Source organism: Notechis scutatus, chromosome 3 (genome assembly GCF_049901735.1).
Source record: "Notechis scutatus isolate UNSWTSFEM ecotype Mainland chromosome 3, rNotScu1.2, whole genome shotgun sequence".
NCBI classification, from domain to species: Eukaryota; Metazoa; Chordata; class Lepidosauria; order Squamata; family Elapidae; genus Notechis; species Notechis scutatus.
In genome coordinates, this window is record NC_142011.1 from 100,981,587 (window position 1) to 101,006,686 (window position 25,100).

The 25,100-nt window shown below is 36.5% G+C and overlaps 1 long non-coding RNA gene across 1 annotated transcript in view; it reads right to left on the bottom strand.

The window, feature by feature from the left end:
* The window catches only part of LOC148131302 (uncharacterized), a 76,786-nt gene that overhangs the window by 26,283 nt on the left and 25,403 nt on the right, over window positions 1-25,100 (bottom strand). Inside the window, exon 2 of the long non-coding RNA XR_015748349.1 lies at window positions 3,279-3,505. This is a non-coding gene — a long non-coding RNA (uncharacterized LOC148131302). The remainder of the gene's footprint in view (window positions 1-3,278; window positions 3,506-25,100) is intronic.

A 25,100-nucleotide genomic window follows, 5' to 3' on the forward strand; every position in this document is an offset into this window, starting at 1 on the left:
GTGCCTCGATGTGAGTGATATTGAGTTGGCCACACCCAACCAATAACATGACCACCAAGCCATGTCCACCCAGTCACATGACCAGCAAGCTACGCCCACCACCTAAGCCACGCCCACAGAACCGGTTGTTAAAAATTTTGAATCCCACCCCTGATCCCACACATCTGAGAATTGGGGGTGTTTCCATCATTGATTCTGGGAAGAGGATCACTATCCCGTTCAGAGTTGGTGCATGAACAAGGGAGTTCTAGACTCTCTTAGACTCAAGTTTCTTCCTTAAAGAGCAGGTGGCAGCTGAGGATAGGAAAGGTTTTTTCACAACAGCATCTTCTGCACCAATTGCCCCCATTCTTGGACCAGGAAGTGCTGGTCCGGGTCAGTTCTCAGTTGGACTACTGCAGCTTCTGATAGGCAGGGCCTAGAAAAAGAGCCTTCTCTGCCATTGCCCCTGCTCTGTGGAATATCTTTCTCCTAGAGATGAGTCAGGCCCCCACCCTCCTGGCCTTCTAGAAAGGAGTTTAAAACATGGCTCTGAGACTTTGTGTGGAGAGCCCCCAAAAAGCATGCAGGGGCAGGACTTGTTGGTGCCCTTAGAGCTCTCCCTTCACCTTTTCAATGGATTTTTTTTAAAAAGGCTTTATTATTCTTACCTCCCTGTAACATTTTTTTTGGAAATTTTAATTCTAACATTTTAATTTTCAGTTGTTACATTCTGAAATTTTATTGTATACCACCCAGAGTCCCTCTCTGAGAAGGATGGGTGGTTCAGCAATACGAAACCACAGGGCTGCCCTTAAAGACCATCTGGAAGTTTCATTGTGCAGAAGCAGTATGTGTATTTATCGGTGCATTTGATTATGCTCATGTAACATAGCGACTCTGCCAAGGCATGGACATCTGGGTGCTATTCAAGATGTTGCTTCAAATGTTAAAGCCTTACATGACAAGGGAACATGGGAAGGTTACCTCTTCCAAGAATATCTGCCCCACATGTTCCCACAGGAAGACCTTGCACCAGAGTCTTTTAAATCTTATCGGACTGAGGAAGTGTATCTTTTTTATGATTGCCCCTATTCTCCATAATATTCTCTCTTCACCCTACTCATCAATATACAACTGTCCCCAACTGTTTTCATCTTAAAAAAATAAAACCAGTATGGCCTGCTGACTCTTCCATCAGGCATTAAGGTCAATTAAGAGTTCTTTTTTTATTCTTCTATTAAGGTGCTTGATTGTCATTGTTATATTTTGTATTTTAAATTTATATAATGGGTACGTTTTAATTTTAATGTTAAGTTTGGAGGCTTGGAGGCTTGATTTATTGTTCTTCTTCATTGTTGTTTTTCTGCTCAGACTCACACTGTTTCACTTGGGAGGCCTCTCAGCCTCTTAAGCTCTCTATCTTGGAAGTGTTGATGGCAAACCAATTCTGAAAACTTCAGGTGCTTGCCAAGTTTGAGTTGAAGGGTTTACGTGCATGCATACACAACACCAGTAAAAGTATGTAAATACAAGCTTATGGATTAACTAAACTTTAAAAAAAAAACTAAGTCTAATGCCAACTAGATGGATTGAACTATAAACCTCCTAAAGCTGGTTTGGAATGGGGGAGAATCATCAGACCAACTTAGGGTAAGGTAAGCAAAAATCAAAGAAGGGTTTCTGACTCATAGCTGATGACACAATGAATGAGTCACTGCAGTAGCTATCCAGGCAGTGCAAGGGATTGCATTATTAAGGAAATTTCAAGACAGACAAAGGAAACTGACACTGGTGACTGCTCTTTTGTGGGGCTGTGTTTGTATTTGATTGCCATACTTCAGGGAATTAAATGACATGGGAGCAAAATAAACTCAACAGCCCAATCCTGCTGCTGTGGGAAAGCCAGAGGACTGTTTTCATTTAGGAAAGTGATGATGGAGAGCTCATATCCATATTATGATGAATGCAGACCTGCTGCTGAAAATAGCAAAGAGGCGATTGCCCTCTCCTCCACCTACACAGTCCAGGACATTTATTATAAATTATCCTACACTGGGGTTGTAACATTATGACTTGCCACACTCCATTAGTCAAGAAACACAGGAAGATTGCAATACTCATTGTGTGCGGAAGAGAAAAGGAACTGTTTGGGGGCTGATGTTTTCAGAAATATCTAGCTCCATCTAGAGGATGGATTTCTTATGAGTCAATTTGGGCTAAGGGTTAGAAGAACATACAACATTTCCAACTCATTTAAATGTATAATTTATAAACAACCAACTCTCAGTGGGCTTTGTGTAACAATTTCATTCTGCAAGTGCTTCTTATTATATTATTTGTTAATCATATATTCTGTATATACTGCACTCCAACTGTAACTTATCCTGATGACTATCCTAAGATGTTTCTATACTCAATATTTTTTTCTAGCCATGTGAAAGTAATTTACATGGACTTTTTTTTGTGAAAATGTTTCACAGAGGCATGGGATGAGTAATAAATATATTCCAAAATGAAAAAGTAGTGGAAACTGTGATTATTCCTTTGTGGTTTGGATGCACAATTTGAAAAACAACTATCCCTTAGTCTTAAGACACACAACAGGAAGACTTTCAGAAAAAACAATAATATCCAGCATTTTGATCAACTTTGATGCAAGAAAATTGATTAAAAAGTCTTGGACTGATTTTGGAAAGCTTGTTTGTTACTTTTGTACTCAAGCATGCCCAATGGGTTTAATAAAACATTCCTAACAGGTCCACAGGCAATTTCATCTTTCAGGATATTAAGATTTTAGATAATAGTTTTCTCACATTGGAATAACATATTAAAATACATGAAAGAACACATGGTACATACTTTATATACAGTATGTACATGGTTTATATATTGATTTCAACTATCATATCTGTTCTTTCTGTTCTGTATGAATTTGTCAGAACACACTTGTTACCATTACAATTGTAGAACACTTAAGCCCATTCAAAATAATTAGGACACGTTTGAGGCTACAATTAATCACTCCATTGTAATATATTTGAGACATTTTGTTTACTTCAATGCAAAATTGAATATTTTCATTTAGATCAATAAGAAAACCACAAGGATGTAAGGAAAGAGGTCTTCCCCTATTTTATTGCTTAATAGCACATACATCCAACACTGCCATTTTTCTCAACATTCAAGATTCAAAAGTTAATGGTGCTTGCAAATTATTACAGAAGCTTTGTCTCTCCAAATATTTTAGCCTCTCTCTGATTTACTCAGCATATTTAGGAAATCATAACTGAACTTACAGAATTTTTAAAGGTAGTGACACTGGTATAAAATGTTTGCTCATGTTCATGTTGGAAACCCTGAGGTGCTTCTGAGTTGAAAGGATCAGTTGATGACATCACTGTTGCCCATGGATAACTGGTTTGGGGCTTTTTTCATGTCTCCGTTAATATGTCCACCAAACGGTACCTATCCATCTCGAATGTGGGCTTGCCACTGCATGTATCATCTTTATCAGAACTGCCACCTGTACTCAACAACAAAAAAAGTTTAAATCATCAGATTTTTGTGGTATTGGTTATTGTCTGGTGTTAATCCTTGCTTAATCCCTGATCAAACATCAATAGATCCAGAGAACTAAACCACATGTACACATCATACAAAAGAAGCAATAAAAAAGACCGGAATACATCCTCTGCTGCAACCAACAGGCAGATAAGTAGTTGAGGGAATATTTGCAGAAGGGAATTCCCAACCCCCCCCCTTTTTTTAAAACTATAGTAGCACGAATTGTTGCTTCATCTCTTACAAATTCTGACTCCCAAATGAATACATTTCTGACCCAGCCTGTAATGTTTTGGCAAGCTGGTGATCTCTGCCTTAGTAATGACTGCATCCATTCTTATGTCTTGTCCCTGATTCAGTGAAAACATCTACAATAGGTACCAAATTGGGAAAGAAAATGAAATAACCTTCCCAAGAGATCATTCCAGAATATTGTACTTTTTGAAATACCCTTCTTACAGAATGAACAAGCAAGAACAAGCTTTTTAAAAGGCCCTTAAAACATTTTTAATGCAAGTTTTTAACTGCTGGTTTTACCTGTTAATTTTTATTACTTTTAATTTAATTAAAAGTAGCCTACTGTACTTTTTCATTTTAATTGTTACTTCTGCTGTTTTTAATTTTATTATTTTTATTGTAGACCACAGTAGAATAGCCAATATCATATCAAGTTAAGGAAGGAAACAAGGAAATGAACAATCTATCATTGAATAAAGATATGAGGCAAAATAAGTCAGATCTTAAATAAGCAAAGAATGTTTGAAGGAACAATTAATGTGACTAAGAAAACTTTCTTTCCTCAGCATCCCTAATTTAGCATCAGGTAAAAAGGAAAATGTTTAAAACATAAATTTAAATTTTCTTATTCATTGACATTCTATTCAGCAATACACAGAAGTATATGTCATGTTAATTTTGGCACTGGTAAGTTACAGAAAGGACAAGATATATTTAAGATTTATTCCAAAAGATAATTAATATTTCCCAGGCCAACAGTGTTTCCATTTTAAACTGAAAACAGTGATCTTCTTGCCTTTACTTTATTGGATCAAAGGCCATATCACATCAATTGACTTTACCTTGTCCATATTTTGTGAATTTCGATATTGCAGAAAAAAGTGTGGGTGGTAAAAGTGTAGTTGAATTTCCTTAGGTGCCAGCCACTGCGGTATGTTGAAAAAAAGTTACTCATAATCTCACATTTTCCACATTGTTAAAAATGACAGATGAAGGAGTCATATACATCACATTGTATTACCGGATGGACATTACAAAATTATGTAGACAACTGAGGACCATTATAGAAGGATTGTTTTACATGACACAGTCTGATAGTGGTTTGGTATGTCTGTCAAGAAGCAGGCACAAAGTTCATATGAACACTCACTCTCTTAAAAAAAGAAAAAGAAACATTTTTGTGTAACATTCATTTCAAATGTTATGTTCATATGGTTATTGAATAAGGGAACTGCATCCCTCCCCAAAAGTGGCAACACGCTCATATTAGATTTTTTTTAAAAAAACAACAACAACCATTTTTACTACTTTATCAAAGTATAAAATACAAAGAAAAAACATGGAAAAGTAAGAAGAGAGGAAGAGAAAAAGAGGGGGTATAGTGTAATGGGAGAAAAAAATAAAAAAGGCACCAACTTCCGACTCTCTTTGCCACAGTCAAAGGTAACAAGATTACAACTACAACTTTTTGCTTTTACGTAGCAATATGTACAAGCCATTTCTATAAAAAATAAGCCTGTCTGATTTACAAAAACAGAATCAAAATTTCATTTTTTTTTTCCTCATTGCAAACACAAAATCCGGAAGCAATTTTGAACTAGAGGCAGAAATTAAATATAATCTCTTATCTGGATAAAAGAAACATTTTAACCATCTTAGCTTCCCTTGCTGTGGGGAATAATATATCATTCATTCTCATATTTTAAAATTAGTTCATAACATTTTACCAACTTTAAAATATTGTTCAGGGTTACTTAAAAAAAAACCAGCATGCCTGTGTATACATACATACATTCTCATTTTATACATACAAAACTAACTTAAAGCTTTGAAAAGAAAAATCCATCCTAATTAATTAAACCACATTTAAGTCACTCCCTCCAGCTTATCTTCATAGAATAGAGTATTTTTCTTCTTGGGAAAGTCTATCAAGTTTCCTTTCCTAAAGAAGTTCTCAGCTTTATTTATATCCATAAAAAAAAAGAAAAGAAAATTATCCACCTATTGTGTCAACTTTACAAATACCGGATAATGCAAACAATCTAACTGTAACCCAGAAATATAAACCTGACTTCAGCTCTTCTTATGATGATGGTGTGAGTACAACCCTCCCAGTGCAACTGAAACAAGCGTATCAAGTAAATTCACAATTTTTAAGAGGTCACCTTTGGGACTTTTGCTTAATGGACATGAACAAAGCTGAAATTTCTTCAAGGAAAAAAGATACAATGGCTTAGTGGCGCTTGCACTGGCACTAAGCCGAAAGCACCAGCCTGAAGATGGCGAGTGGGACCTCGCCGAAACGTTGCCTAGATACTTTGAATCTTACGCGGGAGAAAACCCGAATAACCAAAGATCCATATATATATATATATATATATATATATATATATATATATATATATATATATATATATATATATATATATATATATATATATATATATCTGACTAGGAAATGTATCAAGAAGACCAAGAGGATGCCATAATGTTTAGTGTTAAATTATTAAAAAGCAATTGGAAGCCAAAAGGCTTCCTTCAAAAACTAGAAAACCTATCCAAATGAAAGCAAAAAGTAACATGATCATTGGCCAAGCAGTCAATAAAAGATTCATTAAGAGAGAGAGCCAGTTTGATATAGTAGTTAAGGTGGTGACCCAAAAATCGGGAGATTGTGAGTTCTAGTTCCACCTTAGGCACAAAAGCCAGTTGGTGATCTTGGGCCAGTCACTCACCCAAACTACCTCACAAGGTTCTTGTTGTGGGGAAAATAGGATGAGGAAGGAGGAGTTAGGTATTTCACTACCTTGAGTTACTTATAAAGTAATAAAAGTGGGATTAAAATTTTAATTTAATAGTAATAAAAGGACTGAGAAGCATAGGGCAAACTACTTTATGACAAGCAATGAACCATTATTATTGATTCAAATGTATTTCAATCAAGAATCTAGCTATAAAAGTCATGGGATCACTGGACCATTGATTCATTAAATGAAGATAGTGAAAATGTATTGAAATTAATTGCTTTTGCTTCTGATTTTACCTCTGAAGTCATAAAACCTGTACTAAACTATTGTTAGGAGACAAAACAGATGAATTTTGATCAATGCTCACAATAGGTGTGGATGAGGTCTAGATGAAAAATTGAAAAGCAGATATATCCATGGATCTAGATGGTTTCCACCAAAATTAAACAAAACAAATTTAAAGTAAGGACAAACTGGCAGAACTTCTCAGGAAAACACAGATGCAACTTTTCTTGTAGACCAGAAAATCATGAGTGGAGCTTCAGGTATCTATACCACATAAAATGGTAGAAAATACTCATTGTGTACTCTATGTAGAATCACTTCTGTGAAATTGGCAGCTGTATAAAAATTAAATAAAGTAATAAACAAAGAGAGGCCTGGAAGCTATAGTGGATGGTTAAACATCCTATGTGATGACCCAGAGTGTAACACAAATGTAAAAAAAATCCAAAATGTAAATACATGTCCTTTAATGGCTCCCAACTTGGCCCCACTGTTCAATAATTCTCAGTTGGAGATAAAACGTACTCAAAAAAGTCTTCAAAAGAAAGCAATAGAGTCTGAACTTAATGAGCAGATAGAGGGAAAAAAAAACCAAACAAACTACAACGATGAAATTTCCACAATGGACCAGGATAATTAATTACCAAATTCAAGGAGATAACAAGACACAGTCTGTTGGAAGGACGCCAACCAAGATAACTTCAGCCTAAAATAACACACACTTTGCTTCTGGCAACACTGTGTTGTAATAGTCTCTCTTATATACTAGTCTCCCCAGCTGCAACCAATGAGGGGGATCATGGCCGCTTCCTCTCTTGTAAGCCAAGTTGTTTCTTCCTCCGTTCCTCCTAGGATGTCCTAGGATGAAGAGGGGATGGGCCTGGTTCTTCCTCTGACTGTTCAGCTGGCCTCTGCCCTTCCCCAGCCTCTTCCACAATCTCCGGAGCCACACCTCCACTCCCTGTTGGCTGTTCCTCCTCTCCCTCAGAGTCCGACTCTACCAAGGGCATAACATCCCAAATCCATGTTTATGACTTTTGGAATGCATTTGACCAGCCATTATAAGAAATATGTTGAATTAGTAACAGTAATGGAGTTGGAAGGGACCTTGGAGGTCCTCTAGTCCAACCCTCCACTCTTCACAGGAGACCTATACTATTTCTGATAAATGGCTATCCAATCTGTTTTTAAAAGCCTTCAGTGATGGAGCACAACAACCTCCAAAGGCAATTTGAAATAATATGTTGAATTAGATGAGCAATTGACCTAATCCAGCAGGTCTCCTCTTATATTCTTAGGTGTTCACATATATTCTTTTTGCTTTAAATCAGTGTCATTTTTTCAGTAAAAACATGTTTCTTGCAGGTTTTCAAAATTACTACAGCTCCCTGCAAAAACATGTTCCATAACTAATTGACACTAGGAAAATTTAGAAGGAACAATGACTGGCTAGGCAGTTCTCCAGGAAGGGATCATCACTTAAAGGAAAAATTTTTCCTATGATTGCACTTCATAAGCAATTGCGTAGGAAACATGGCCAGAGGCAGGTTTTGTGACCATAGATGTTTAATGCATACCAAGCTGCTTTTTATACACTTAACTCCAGCTGGGGACTGTCACCATTTAAGAGTCATTAAAAAAAACAGGAAGTGGGCTGTGAGAATACTTTTAGGATCAAATGAGGCAACTGTTATATGTAATATAATACCCACCAGCAACAAAATTGCTAGTTTGGACTGGATGTTATTTCTAAATTGGGGGAGAAAGTCCATCATCAATCCCATGACTCATGTGAGTTTCCTGTGTTACTTTATTGAGTCAGGTTAGTTTGTCTATTGCAGTTTTACTAACTTTACGGGTAACATTTCCCCCCTATCTTGAAAGCGGATTTCATTGTTCACAGCATGGCACATGTAAGAGATTATCTGCCCAAAATCTGCTTTCCTCTTTACCAAATTTGTCATATGGAGATACTGGTTGTTATTTCACTTTCTGAATATCATCCAAACTCTTCTCAAAACACCTTCTCTATTTTTGTTTGGTAAACTTTCCAATTTTTTCTTGAATTAAGGAGCTGTAAAAAAAAATGTGATTAGACTGTAACATGCCGAGAAAATAAGAGTGTTCTTATTGTTACTGTTTTCCCCCAAATTCTGCTCTCTTTGTTATTTTAATCATATTGATTCTCCTGAGACAGTATGTTTCAATATGCCCTTAAAATGACAACAAAGCAATAGTATGTAATAATGTTATAGAATATTACTCAATATGGCATTCAATACTTTATAAGGTAATTACTGGGCTCGTTCACAAAAGGATAATGAAAGATTGCTGCAGTGTTTCCTTGAGAAAACTACTGCACGTTATATTTGCTTCCAGCTAAAATCATTCATGAAGTTTCAGTGAAATTTTTGCTATAGACAGATTTCAGGACAACTATTACATGGAACTATCTCCTTCCTTCCTTCCTTCCTTCCTTCCTTCCTTCCTTCCTTCCTTCCTTCCTTCCTTCCTTCCTTCCTTCCTTCCTTCTTTCCTTCCTGCCTTCCTATAACTTAAATTAGTGCCATAATTAGGATAACAAAATATAAGGAGCTGTCAAATTAGATGTTGTAGTTAAATAAATATACAATAGATTCTGGTATTAGTCTTTTAATAATAAAGTTTTAAGGGGGGCTTTTTGCACCAATTTTTTTAAAGTTATATTAACAAGGCAAGCCATGATAGATGTACCTTTCTTCCCCTCACCCATTATTAATGCTACCATATATGTTGCAAACTATACTATGATCTATAACAGGGTGGGCAACCTGCAGCTTAAATTTAGCTCTCATCCTAAGATCTCATCCAAAATTTGGTGGCAAAATTATTTTTGACAGCATTTTGTTTTTAGTTGATTGGCTTGCAAAATTATGGGCAACAATAGAGATCTGAGGCCTCTGGGAACCAAACTAATATCATTTCTAGTCTTAAGACCACCACTAACCTAGAAAGCCCAAAACTTTAGCACCAGATTTCAAACAAGAAGAATTAAGAGTGTAAATAAACATAACTGCCTTACTTTTTAATTCTAACTCCAAAATGAAAAAGGACCCAAAAGTCCTTAAGTTTGTTGTTAGCATGATCTCCCATGGTTTTTTCATGAGAGTGAGAAGATTGAGTTGTGACCTGCAGCATTTCAGACATTGTCCATCCTAGTGTAAACATTTTTTGCTGAGTGTTTCTACAATGAAGAACATTCTAAAATGAGCAGCCTTTCCTGAGAAATCATGTTACTACTTTTTGGAAGAAAGAAAGGATTGGGCTCTTTGTAGAAATACCCCATTTATTTATACTGAGAGACCTGAGTACTCTTGGTTCATAACCAAGAGAAGGTGAGTACAGCTGAGAGATACAAAGAAATATGAGGGTGGGGGAAAATAAGGGTTGAGGAGGGGCATTTATTACCAGTTTGGTAATATAATATTGGTATCATATAAGTTTCTTTATCAAGATATCTGAAAGGGTTTTTTCCAGTTTTTGTAGAGTTGGAAGAAGTATCTACAGCTAAAAGGAAAACTGCAGATAGCTACAGGTGCCTGAAGCCACAATAATCGAAACCAGAACAGGTAAAGCACCAGGAAGAAGCCCAACAGATGAAGCAGAAGACAAGAAATGGTCCCAGCAACAGCAGGCTTTTGCTCATCACCTCATCTGCCTGTACTTTCTACCAGTTTATAAATTGAACCTACTAAATTGCCAATGTTATGGTAGGGATAGTGATGCCAGAAATATTCTTCTGGCATTCTTAATAGGAACTTGCGGTTGTACTCCTGTGTTTGGTATGCTCTTTCTTTAAAAAAAAAAATTTTTTTTTTGCTACCCTGGAAGGTGATGGAGCATGCCTCTGGCAACAATATAATATTCTTCTGAATCTGTGCAGCAGATTCCCAATTCTGTGGAAAATTCGTGCTTTTATGTGTTCCTTTAAACGTTCTAGAATCAGATTCCAACCAGTGTTATGTAGAAAAGCCAAAGAAATGTAGAAATATATTGTGATGGAGCCTGTAGTGCTCTCTGAAATGCCTGCTTGCAAACCATTCATTACTCCACTAAATAACAACATCAGTGTGAGAACATGTGGAGCGCAGCTGGAAGTAAGACAGAGATTACAGGGAGACCCCAACTTACAACAGATTATCTAGTGACCATTCAAAGTTGCAAGGGCACTGAAAAAAAGTTATTTATAACCATTTTTCACACTTATGACTATTGCCACATCCCTATGGTCACTTGATTTACATTCAGATGCTTGAGAACTGGTTCATATTTATGAAGATTGCAACATCCTGGAGTCATGCGATCAGCTTTTTCAGTCTTCCGATAAACAAAATCAATGGGAACAAGATTCACTTAACCATCGTGTTGCTAGTTTAAGAACTGCAGTGATTCACTTAACAAATGTGGCAAGAAAAATAATAAAATGGGGGCAAAACTCACTTAACAAATTTATCACTTAGCAACTTAGCTTTTGGGCTCAACTGTGGTCGTAAGTTGAGGACTATCTGTATATGTGTTTATATAATATAAAATTATATGTTACATATAGCAGCTTGCCCCACCAATGCAGGCATATTGCATGAGATTGATTCATAACTCTTTTCACATGTTCTTTTTAGGATGGGTGTATCCAACAGTACTACTATAACTCATGTCAACACCCCTGCTATGCAAAACATGCTCAAACATTTGATGCCAATTGATATTTTTATAAAATGAGACATTGCCAAAAAGCAGCGTATGCCGGTTACCTAGCTAAAAAGATTATAAACAGATAAATATTGGATGAGGTAAAACTGTGAGTGGAATTTTATAATTTGAAACTGAATGACTCAATTAGCTAAAAGCATGCTCATTATTATTTTTTTAGAATTAAAAGTCTACCGTTTCTGCCAAAAAATGTTATGTCTAATTATACATTTCATTGCAAAATACTTAAAAGGAGTCATGCTTTGCATCTTCCAATACCTTGGTAGAATTCCCTAGAGCATATTAATTAACTAGCATATAAGGCATTTATGTACAACATATAATTAATAAGGTCATAAGCAAATATTAGACTGGATAAGATACATTTGCAGTTTGCAGTTTGCAAAACTAGTTAGAGGTTGCATAATGCAACTAGGAGGGTTGATAATTTATATCAGAATCTTAGCTAGCATAAACCGCTTTGCATAGCTGCATGGAAAGCAAGCCACTTTCGTTCAAACATTCATTCATTCTAGTTGAATAAATAAGAAAAAAGTGGAAGACATGGACATAATCAAATCTACCTGCTGAAGATCTTTATCTATGAGTAAAATATATTACAAGGTGCAAAAAAAGGAGGAAGATTGAGTTCACTCAATATAAATAATGCTATGACAGTTGAAATTGGACTTCTCTGTTTGTTGTTTAATTTGGTGAAAGACTGAGTGTTCCAGGGAAATAGAAGGGTACTGCAGTTAGAAGGACATGATCTGAGATTTGAGCGGCATAGATATTTGTGATATGATAAAGTTAAGACTAAGATAGATTTTAAACATTATGTTAGACATGCCTTTTTGAGTAAATGGAATAAATATAGATTGTATTCAAAAATACTTCTGTGACTCTCAGCACAAAAAGCATTTTATAGATTGGAAATGATAAGCATGTGTATTGTTTATTTAATTGAATAGTCATAAGACCTTATCAATAACATAACATAAATATATAACAAGACAAAATACAGATAAGTTAAATATATAAGAATACAGTAATAAAAACATATGTGGAAAACCAGGGAGTCAGAAATCGGACAATAGATCACCCTTGCAGGATACACCAATTTGTTCAATATATTGGGTTCTTAGGACCGCTGCCTTGATTATAAACTTAGCAGTCCTATGAACGATGTGTAAATTAGAGGCCCGGAGGAAATATAACAATCTGTGGTTTGATTCCCAATGGGCTGTTCTTTCCAGTAGAGATGATAAATATTTAAGCCTAATGGGGGCATATATTTGGCAATTGAACAAGATGTGGGAAATATCTTCAATGGTAGATGAACCACATAAGCAGGTTCTCTCGTGGTATGGTACATGGTGGAAGCGCTCATGTCTGGACATGGAATCCAGTAACTCAAATCTGGCTCTGGTATAGGCTCTTCTCTGTAATTGTGGCATACCCATTGAAAGGTATTTTTCAGGTTGGAAGATGTTTTTATTCTTAGCCAACCATCTTATAGATCTGTTTTTTGCTAATAATTCCATGTCAGTCTGGGCACTAATATCCAAGACTCTCTGTTTAAAAATTTCCCTTGCCTGGGAAACCCTTGACAATAAATATTAGGTAGAAAACCCATGTCTTAAGATGGCTCTGTGGAGTTGACTGGCCCAGGAGTTAGATTGGAACTTATTTAACTGTTCAGTTAGGCATAGTTTGGGAAGTCTATCCAAATCCATTGATTGTATCTTTAGCCTTTATAAACAATACTGGCCGCAGACCTGTGGGTTGGGAAGTGGCCATTATTGTTCCCTTACATAAAAAGGAGATAGAGGCAATCCAAATAATTACAGACCAATAAGCCTAATCGGAATTGTTGCTAAAATGTATGCAAAGCATTTGTTGAGCAAAATTGAAATCTGGGTTATGGAGAATAATATTTTGGCTGAGGAACAAGCAGGCTTTAGACCAAAGTGATCTACCATAGATAATTGTTTCACATTGTATCATTTGGTAACAAGGTATTTAAAAATGGGTAAGAAATTATTCACTGCATTTATTGATCTAAGTGCGGCTTTTGATTCATTAAACAGAAATATCTTGTGGAGGAAACTGGCGGACCTGAACATGGAGCCCAGACTCCTTTTTTCTGGTTAGGGCCCTTTACTCAAACACCCATGTGAAAATCCGTACTGGCGTAAATGGAGCCCTGTCTAAGAGCATACATATTGGCGTAAGACAGGGCTGCATTTTAGCCCCAATGCTTTTCAATCTCTATGTCAATGATTTACCAGGATTCCTTCATGCAGTAGATTTGCATATGCCAAAGATTCTTCATAAATTTATTAATACCCTTTTATATGCCGATGACATGGTATTAATGGCTCATTCACAAATAGGCCTGAGGAGATTGTTGCATAAGCTGAATACCTATTGTACTTTGAATTTCTTAAATATTAATAAAAGCAAATCCAAAGTGTTGGTTTTCAGCACAAAAAGTAGGAAATATAATTGGCAGATTAATGGGGAATCAATCGAACAAGTAAATTCTTACACCTACTTAGGAGTGGTCTTTACTAATACAGGATCTTGGTTTAATCACTTTAAAAGTAGTGCATTAAGAGCTGAGATAAGCACCAAAAGATTATATAAATTATTTAACCATAATTACCCAGGCACTTTGACCCCTATGTTGAAAGAATTTAGGGCAAAAATAGTTCCAATGCTGACATATGGTGCAGAACTGTGGGATTTAAATAAAGCCTCCCCACTTGAACAAACACAGACCCGCTTTTTAAGACATTTATTGGGGACTGATAAGAACACTTCTGCTTCAGCAGTCAGAGCAGAATTGGGTATCCACTCCTTACATAGCCACTTAATAATTAAAACATTTACATACTGGAAATGATAAGCAAACAAAATAGTTAACTTATTGTGATATATTAGAATTCTTTTCAAGAAAAATGTAAAATAAAATCAAGTTTGAAATTAAAATACCTTTGGAAGTGAGTGAAAGAACTTCTAATGGACAAATGGAAAGTATAAAGAAAAGTAATGAAATGCTTTCAGATGAAACTGAAATTAAGGCATAGTAGAAAGAATATTTTAGCAGTTCATATGTGAATGTCTAAGAGTAGAATTGAAAATAATATTACACATTAGTATCTGAGAAAAAAGTCATGTTTCTGAAGGGAGTGATAAATAAATCAATTTAAATAAGTAAATAAGTTATAAAATGGATGTTATAAATGCAGTACAATGAAAATGTTAGCAAGTGGGAATTTGAAAGATGAAATGGTATAACTATATAACTAGAGAAATGTTAAAAATAGGAGTGGCTGTGTGACTTGTTTAATGTGTGTGCAAGACTGCATTTTATCCGGCATATTTGAAGAATTACACTATTGTTCCCCTACCCAAAAGGGAAACTGGCAAGAACAAATGTAAAAATTACAAGCAGATTAATCTCCCAGGTGTGGCTGGAAAGGTATTTGACAAAGTACTGATGAAGAGGAATAAAAGTAAGACAAATTTGGGTGACTTTATGCCAAACACAATACAGGTAGTCTTCAACTTAGGACCACAATTGAGCCCAAAATTTATGTTGCTAAGTGAGACATTTGTTAAGTGAGTTTTGCTCCATTTTATGACCTTTTTTGCCACAGTTGTTAAGTGAATCATTGCAGTTGTTAAGTTAAATGAATCTGGCTTCCCCATTGACTTTGCATGTCAGAAGGCCACACATGACCCCAGGACACTGTGACCATTATAAATAAGAACCAGTTACCAAGCACCTGAATTTTGATAATGTGATGCTGCAATGGCCGTAAGTGTGAAAAATGGTCATAACTCACTTCTTTTCCAAGGGTTGTGGTAACCTTGAACAGTCACTAAATGAACGGTTGTAAGTCAAGGGCTATCTATATGGGCCAAACAGACTTTTGCTCTTCAACAAAGCATCAAGAACAGAAATCGCATGAATGTTGAAGTGTAATGGTATATGGAAATTACTCTGGGTGAAAGAAGGGAGAGTGATCACGCCTTATTTAAATTAAAAGTATTCCAACCCACAGAAGAATGGAGGGCGTGGGAAGCATCTCAGAAGGGACCCTCCCTAGTTTCCCAAAGAGGAAAAATACGTTTTGAAATTGCAAGATTCTGTTCGTGTAACCTTACAATAAAGATTGTGCTTCTGGTCTGGATTACTTCAAAGAGCTGACAGAAAGACAAACATAAGATATGTTTGTATATAAATAATGCTGTGAGGGTTGAAAAATAATGATTTGTAGCTAATATTCAATGGAGTCTGTAGCAAGTCTGCATCTGAAAATAAAAGTACTGTGGAGGGCTAGATTTGACGGCATTGATGGAATAAATATTAAATACTTTTATATACCTAGGGTGGAATGTTAGAACAATAACAATGTGAGTAAGAAAAGTAAGAAAAAGGCAGTCAGAAAAGGAACAAGGATTGAACATGAAAGTTAATGGGCTAAGAGAAAGCAAAGATCAAGAAAGTTGTGATTGAATGAAGCAGCCAAGAATCTCAGAAGGAAAAAGGCAATGTACAAAGTATTGTATGGATGGAAAGGAATGGTTTGCAAAGATGTGTTATTGCCAAATAGATTTAGGAACACTTCTACTTTTATTTCTTTTCCTTACATCATTGGTTGTTGCTCCTTTTCTATGCTTTCCGTGTTGTTGCTTAATACAACACATTTGTATTGTTTTTCCCTTTGGTACGCTTATCAGTATGAATTTGTATTGATCATTTAATGCTGTATTTAATGCTATTTATTGGAACTTTTCTTGATTAGTTTAATGAAATCAATTATTTTTAAATAGTCATGCTAATAAAAATAAAGAATGAAGACAAAACTTTTAGGAAAACTTGATACACACTGGGACCATAAAGTAAAGCAGGGATCCCCAACCTTTTCGACGCCGCGGCCCGGTTCCGGCATCAGCTGGGTGCCAGCGGCCCGGTATCAGCGTCAACTGGGCGCCGCCATCTTTTTACGAAAAAGTGCTTCCGGTGACATCACCGGAAGCACTTTTTGTCAAAAAGATGGCGGCGCTCAGCACCCGTGAGCTTTTTCGGGTAGAAATGGCTTTCCACCCGGAAAAGCTCACCGAAGCGCTGGCGCCGCCATCTTTTTTGATGAAAAAGTCCTTCCGGTGAGCTTTCTACCCGGAAAAGCTCACCGAAGCACTTTTACCAAAAAAGATGGCGGCGCCAGCAACCAGCGGCCTGGTAAGGCTTGTTCCATGGACTGTACCGGTCCGCGGACCGCGATTGGGGACCCCTGAAGTAAAGGACAAGGCATTCTGAACTGTGTTAACTACTAGGGAAATATGTTAAAAGGTAATCAGAAAATCAGCAGATTGTTAGACTGGGCACAAAAATTCTAGCAATATTGAATAACATAGGAACCAATGGTCTTCAAACTTGAGATATCCAAGGAACCTTCTCAATGTGAAAAATCAGTTTGGAATTCATTGATAAATGTGTTTTAGAACATAGAATACTATAATAGAGTTGGAAGGGACCTTTGAAGTCTTCTAGTCCAATCCTTTCTGGAGCAGGAAACTTATAGCATTTCAGATAAATGATTATCCTTTTTTTTATCACAGATTTCTCTCTAGTCTTCTCTCTCTACTTAACTAAAACAAAGAAATACAGATTTGATTGTTATTTTTTTAAAATTATCTAAATATTTGCAGATGTTTTATCCCATAGGTAGGAAAGATAAACAATTGGATCGAATAAGAATATAAGCGAGGAAGAAATTTTAACTTTAACCATACACAATTTTAACTTTATTTAAGATAAGCCATCGATTAAATAAACCATCCATTTACTTGTATTTGCAGTTTATACTGTATAAGGATGAACATCATCTCTAGACAAATCCCAGCTAACTTAAACTTTGACTGTCCCAGATTTTTGGACTTTTTACTTATTTTAACTAAAGGGTCATCAGCAACCAGGATAGGGAGCAAGATTTCAAAATCTGCAAGATGACAGGTATAGCATTGCAATTCATGTCCTACATATACAAAAAAAGGGCAGATCTTTGATTATGACACCTTATCAGTGATCTTGGCATATTTTTGATCTTATCTGAGCATACCTCTGATAATTGGAAAAAATATTTGATTGCATGGGTGGCGTTGATATAGTTTTTTTTATAATTGTTGTTACCTGTAATGTGTTAAGTTTTATCTTTATCAAAGGTTACTATAGTTATAAATACCTGTGATAAATACCTGTGCAAACATTCGCAACATAATTAAATAGTCTCCTAAACTATTTAAGAGAATAAATTCCTAACACAGGTGTTGGCTTGTGAGCATTTTTCTTGTGCTTATATAATTGTTTAGAACTTCCACTTCTTCATCATTTTCAACCCTTTTTCAATAGCTTGTGAGTGGATTTGCACATCACATTACACCAAAATCAATAAACCCTACATTATGGTTTCACTGATGCCAGCAATGCTTGATTTCTCTTTTTCATTGTCCATCTTGTGAAAGATAAACTGAATATTCCCCACCATCAACCCAAATCTTCCTTCAAGTATTTTGTATTTCAGTGGTATTGATCTCAAGGCAATTGCTTAATGATTGCAACTTTATGTGTTTATTAGATGATTGTTGGTTCATGGTTATTTCTGCTCAAGAACTAACTCTGTTTCATGAACGTAGCATAGTTCCTAAATCTTCTTCTTATCTGATAAAGCTTTTTATCTGAAATGTTCCAAAAGTACCACAACACTTAATACAAAGACACTGTATGTTTCATAATATGAAAAATAATAGAGCAGATTAACTTCTTATGCCTATGTGTTATTACCTTCCCAAACCAATTGTCACCCAAATTTATGAGCAGATGAAGTTAATCATTGAAATTAATAGGTTCTTAGGCCTGATCATTATATGCTTCTTTGCTGAGTGCTTTTCAAGAGTAGTTTAGCCTTAATGCTATTCCATAATATACAATAACAGGAATCTTGGAAGGCAACACTGGTGGGTGGGTGGGTGAAACAGAACCAAATGACATCTCAAATAATTAAAGCTGCTCTTTGGTGAGTCTTTCATTTTTGATGACATTTCAGTTCATTACATCTTACAAAAATGAAATGTACCATTAATTACTATAATTATTACCATCTTGTTAAAATCAGCCCATAATAATACAGCAAATTCCTAACAAATAAGGAGACTATCTATCTTGTTGATAGCACTCTCCTCACTACCCCATTTCATATATTTATATTTCAGATAAGGAGAGGAGAGGAAAGACACATTCTTTGCCTTAAACTCTGAGACGGGCAACATATACATTGAATAATTGGATTAATTAATAAAAATAAATAAAATCTTTTTGCAGACATTGTTAACAGTTCATTGAAGGATTCTTAAAGCTTTGAAGGTTCAAATTCAATTCAAGCACCTTCACCTTTTTTTTAAACCCCCCCCCCCCCATTTTTATCCTTTTTTCCACCTCATGGAAGCGAAATGGGGCAGGGGGAAATTAATAAATTAATTAATAAAATATTTAAATGGGGAAGGGGGAAGACAACTTATACATTGCTTGAAATTATATTTTATTTATTTATTTGATTTATTTATTTGATTTGTCAATCGCTTACAAGATAATAGATACAAGTATAAACATGAGTAAGAATACAGGAAATAGGTACAAATAAATACGGACAATAGGACAGGGACGGTAGGCACGATGGTGCACTTATGCACGCCCCATACAGACCTCTTAGGAATGGGGTGAGGTCAATAGTGGTTAGTTTGAGGTTAAAGGAGTGGGGGTTTGAGGATGTAACAACAGAGTCAGGTAGTGCATTCCAGGCATTGACCACTGTGTTGCTGAAGTTGTGCTTTCTGCAATCAAATTTGGAGCAGTTTACATTGAGTTTGTATCTGTTGTGTGCTTTTGTGTTGTTGTGGTTGAAGCTGAAGTAGTCATTGACTGGTAGGACATTGTAGCAGATAATTTTGTGTCTAACCATAGGTGGCGTAGTTCAAGGTTGTCCAAGCCCAAAATCTCAAGCCTGGTGATATAGGGCAGGGGTCCCCAACCGCCGGTCCGCGGACGGTGCCGACCACTGGAACAAGCCTTACCGGGCCGCTGGTTGCTGGGCGCCGCCATCTTTTTGGTAAAAAAGCAATTTTTCGTCAAAAAGATGGCGCCAGCACTTCGGGTGAGCTTTTCCGGGTAGAAAGCCATTTCTACCCGAAAAAGCTCACCAGAAGCGCTAAGCGCCGCCATTTTTGACGAAAATCACTTCGATGATGTCACCGGAAGTGATTTTTGTCAAAAAAGATGGCGGCGCCCAGCTAACGCCGGAACCGGACGCGGCGCCCAGCTGACACCGGAACCGGGCCGCGGCGTCGAAAAGGTTGGGGATCCCTGATATAGGGTATTCTGTTGTGAGCAGAGGAGTGTAGTACTCTTCTCGTGAAATACTTCTGGACTCGCTCAATTGTATGAATGTCTGATATGCAATGTGGATTCCAGACTGATGAGCTGTATTCGAGAATTGGTCTGGCAAAAGTTTTGTATGCTCTAGTTAGCAATTCGGTATTTCCAGAGGAGAAGTTTCATAAGATTAGATTTACAACTCTTAATGCCTTTGTGGCAATGCTGTTACAGTGAGCTCTGGCGCTTAGGTCATTAGATATGAGTACTCCTAGGTCCCTGACAGAGTGAGGATCATCAACAAGGTCATATCCGCCTAGTTTGTATTTGGTGTACTGATTTTTTTTTAACCAATGTGTAGGACAAAGCATTTATTGGTTGAGATTTGGAGTTGCCAGATGTTTGACCATTCAGACACATAATCAAGGTCACTTTGAAGGATAGTAGCATTGTCAGTGGTGTTGAATAGTTTTACATCATCCACAAAGAGGACGCGGTTGCTTATAAGGTGATTGCAAAGGTCATTTATATAGAGTATAAAAAGTGTAGGTCCTAGAATGCTGCCTTGGGGGACAGCGCTGTTAACTAAGCAGGGTTTGATATAGCGCTCCCTATTTTTACTATTTGTTGCCTGTTTGACAGGAATGCAGTAATCCACTTATGGAGGGATCCGGAAATGCCGTAAGAGCTTAGTTTTAACAGTAGTTTGTCGTGTACCACTGAATCAAAGGCTTTGCATAAGTCTATGTAAATTGTGTCTATAGCTTTACGCTGGTCAAGTATATTTTTGACCATATGTTTTTGCAGTGTAGGAGTTGTAGATTGCAGGACAATTTTTTCCTGAAACCAAATTGTTTTTTGGAAAGTAGGTTGTTTGACTCTTAGTGGAGAATGATGAATTGGTTAATGATTGATTCCATGACTTTGCACATGACACAACACAGTGAGATTGGTCTGTAGTTTTCAACCAGGGTGGGGTCACCTTTTTTGAAGATAGGGATGACCGTAGCTAAGGACCATAGGTTTGGTAAGAAGCTGGTTCTGAATGATATCTCATATATAATGCTGAGGGGTTCCGCTATGGCAGAATAGAGCTTTTTTAAGAAGTATGCACATAATATGTATTATGTATAATATATATGGTATGTATGTATGTATGTATGTATGTATGTATGTATGTATGTATGTCAGAGGTGGTGTTCAGCCAGTTTTGACAGGTTCTGGAGAATCAGTAGCGGAAATTTTGAGTAGTTTGGAAAATGGGTAAATACCACCTCTGGTTGGGCCTGCCCCTATCTATTTGCTGCCTCCCGAGTCCCAGCTGATCGTCTGGGTCTTCTTTTGTTGCCCTGCACAGGAGAACGGAGTTGGAAAGGAGGTTAGTGGGGTGGAAAGAGAATGGGGATTTTACAGTAACCTTTTCCTGCCATGCCCACCAAGCCATGCCACGCCCACCAAGCTATGCCCACAGAACCAGTAGTAATTTTTTTTGAATACCACCGATTTATGTATGTATATATAGTCACTGCAGATATAAAATACACTATAATTGTGTATTGGCTGAATGCTAGAAGACTGTTATCAGATAAATCTTTTCCAGTTGTTCTTTAAGCAACCATTTGTCATTTTTAGATATCTAGAAAGATTCTGAATTGAGCCAGGTTTTCTGAAGAGAATTAATGAACTTCAGTATTTCTAAAAAAGTCCTTTAAATTCTTAATTTGTTACATAAGGCTTATCTCTGTTGTCCTGTCACCCCTATGGCCAGATTGTCAAGTCAGCCATATTTGGCAGAGGGGGAGAAACAAGGAAAAAATATAAAACATATTCAAGTGGAATGGAGTAAAACAAGGGAATTTTTATTTTAAGGCTATTTGTGCCTACATATAGTTGCATACCTATACATACTGTGTGTGCATGCACATGTGTGTATGTATATGTGCATACTGTGTGCAAATGTACATATATGTACACATACACACAGAGAGAGAACCAATTTGGTCTACTGGTTAAGGTACCAGGTTAGAAAGTCGGAGTCCATGAGTTCTCGAAATGAGATAACTCACCACAGCCAATTTGCTGTGGCAACCTTGTAATGGCCAACTCTCTATGGCCAACTTGTTGTGGGACAATTCATCATGGCCAACTCACCACAGGACAACTCACCTCAGGCCAATTTAACAATTCAATTTAATTATTTAAAATAAAGAAATTGTATTTTAATTTTTGTCATTCATATTTCATTTTGTCCCTCTTTTGCATCCATTTTTTTATTGATTTTATTCCACCATTTCTTTGATATTAGTGTAACTCTTGTCCTGCAGCAAGTTATCCTGTGGCAAGTTGGTTGTAGTGAGTTGTCATAGACCCATGAGTTCTGGTCCCACCTGAGACACAAAGCTAACTGGGTGACCATGGGCCAGTCACTTCCTCTCATCCCATGAAGGATGCAATGGCAAATCACTTCTGAAAAACCTTGTCAAGAAAACTGCAGGCAGTTGTCAGGCAATTGCCGGTTATGGAAGAGTCCATGGGAAGAAATGATGGCGTTGGTATGAAGTACATAACTTGCAAGCCATTGTCCATGTATCTCAATACTGAAAGATTTTTTTTCCTGCCAAGTTAGGCTCAAGCCATTGTGGGCATATAGCAGCACTTTAAATGGTAAATGAGACTATGCTTTTAAATCTCACAGATTATTGTTCTTACGTAATGATATCATGAGAAAAATGTTATAATGTAAAACACATTCCTGATCATGGCATGTAGAAAAGCCCAGAATAAAATAAATAATCAAATATGTTTTCATTAAGGTCATTAAACTCTCTTCAAGCTAATCATTACTCCAAACTGAGATCTATTTTTGTGGACATACACATTCTCCTTTATTGCTATATTTAAACCAGAGATCTGAAACTCCAATTACTACAAGGACCTATTAATTTTGGTTTGGGGAATTTTTCATTAATCCAAATATCAACATTTTGTTTTATATGTATTGCACATCAACTCCAGTAATAAAACAAAATGTTGGTGTTTTGGTACAACCCCTCTCTCCCTCCCCACCCTCCCGCCCTCTCTCTCTGTGTGTATGTTATATGTAGGTATGTAATTTTTAGGTTACATTACTATAAGGACAGTTATAATCACAGCTCTCCCGTTTTCACCTTCTGTTATAGAGTTTATTCTCTAAAACACAGCTGTGTAAATATTCAGAATTCCTTAAGTAAAACTAACACTGGATTCTTGGCCATAGAGGTTGAAGAATAAACCCTGTTTCCTAGCCTTACTGCAAGAATAATGTCAAAATCCTTGGATCTCTCTGCAATTGGATGCCCCGTGTATATTCCTAGATATTTAATGAAATGCTATAGCAAGCAACAATATAGGGACTGTGACAACTGATGCCCAGCTACTCTGGATACATGGTTAACCTCTAATTATGCTATCATCTTTCCATTCACTCTAGTTCATAGGCTACTCCAAGGTGAAATCCCTCTCCTCTCTGTAAGAACATAGTGGCTTTACCTACTACAAGTAGCCCTCAACTTATGACCACAGTTGAGCCCAACATTTCTGTTGCTGAGACATTTGTTAAGTGAGTTTTGCCCAGTTTTACTATCTTTCTCATCATCACTGCCATTGTTATGTTAGTAACATGGTTGTTAAGTGAATGTGGCTTCCCCATTGACATTGCTTGTCAGAACATTGCAAAAGGGAATCACATGACCCTGGGACACTGCAACTGTCATAAATATGAGCCAGTTGCCAAACGGCTGAATTTTGATCACATGACCATGGAGATGCTGCAATAGTCATAAGTGTGAAATATGGTCATAAGTCACTTTTTTCAATGCTGTTGTAACTTTGAACAGTCACTAAATGAACATAAGACTTTCCTAGTAATTCAATTTCAAATATTTAAGCTGATTTAGCAGAACTAGCTACAAGCAGAATGTTATGCTTCATTCTCATTAGGACTTTTATAAATTAATAAAAGCTTCTGAAACTTGCTCCTTATTTTGTTTTGGAGCTTTTTCCATTTATATGCACTGGATATTTATATTGGAGTACAAACATAGAGGATTATAGCTTGGCAACTGTGTGTGATGAACTACATCCCTCTCTGAGGAAAACAAGAACAAGAGGGGGGGAATCAAACTGTACCACTGAAAAATGTTCCCCTCAAACATATTAATGGTTTATTTATTCTACTTCGGCAACAACAGTCTATTACCATTCCTATTTTGGATGAAGTGGCTTTACAAAGGTTAAACAAAGGGCACTAGCAGCATGATATTAAGCAAAAAGAAAAAAAAAGTTGCCCATGAGGTAAGTTTTAGGTCATTAAGGCTCTTTTCCTAATCCCCAGCTCATGACCTAACTCCACAAGCTTATTAGTACATGAGCCAATATTAATATTTGGACTTCCTCACATGTTTTGCAATTTCAGCCAACAGAGAACTTCCATCTGGAAGCAGAAGGGTAGGGATTCCTTTATGTTGTCATTAAAAGGGAGACATGCACATTTGACCCCACTCTTAGCAGCTGTACGTGAGACAAAATGGCAGTTCAAAAATTTAATCTCACACACACACACACACACACACAACACCTCCCTGGGGTCCAGAGGAAAATCTTGCAATTTGCGCTCTTCTTCTGATATTTATTTACTTATAGGGAACAGGTTTCTTTTTTTTTCCAGTGTGAAATGGATGAGGCTGGGTTAAGCATTTTGTGAACTGATCAACATCTGAAGATAGATTGCTTGAGAGAGGAAAAGGTTTATTTATGGGTCCAGGAAGGGAACATTTTAATTCACTCTCAGTTCTTTGCAACAACTGCAAATTTCTTGTGCAGAAGTGCTCATGGCACCCTGACAAATTTAACAATCCAAGCATTCCATTCAATCCTGCTTTGAATGAAATCTAAAGTTAGACAACTTGGACAACAACAAAAAATTGTTACCTGGAGGTGTTATTACTGATTACTCTTTTTTTCAAAGAGCTTACTATTTAAATATGGTGCTACAAATTACTCTTGCCTGAAAAAGCATAGTGTATCAAAAAGGAGACATAAGTCAAGCTATCTAAAAGTTTTATGTGCTTGTATATGATTTT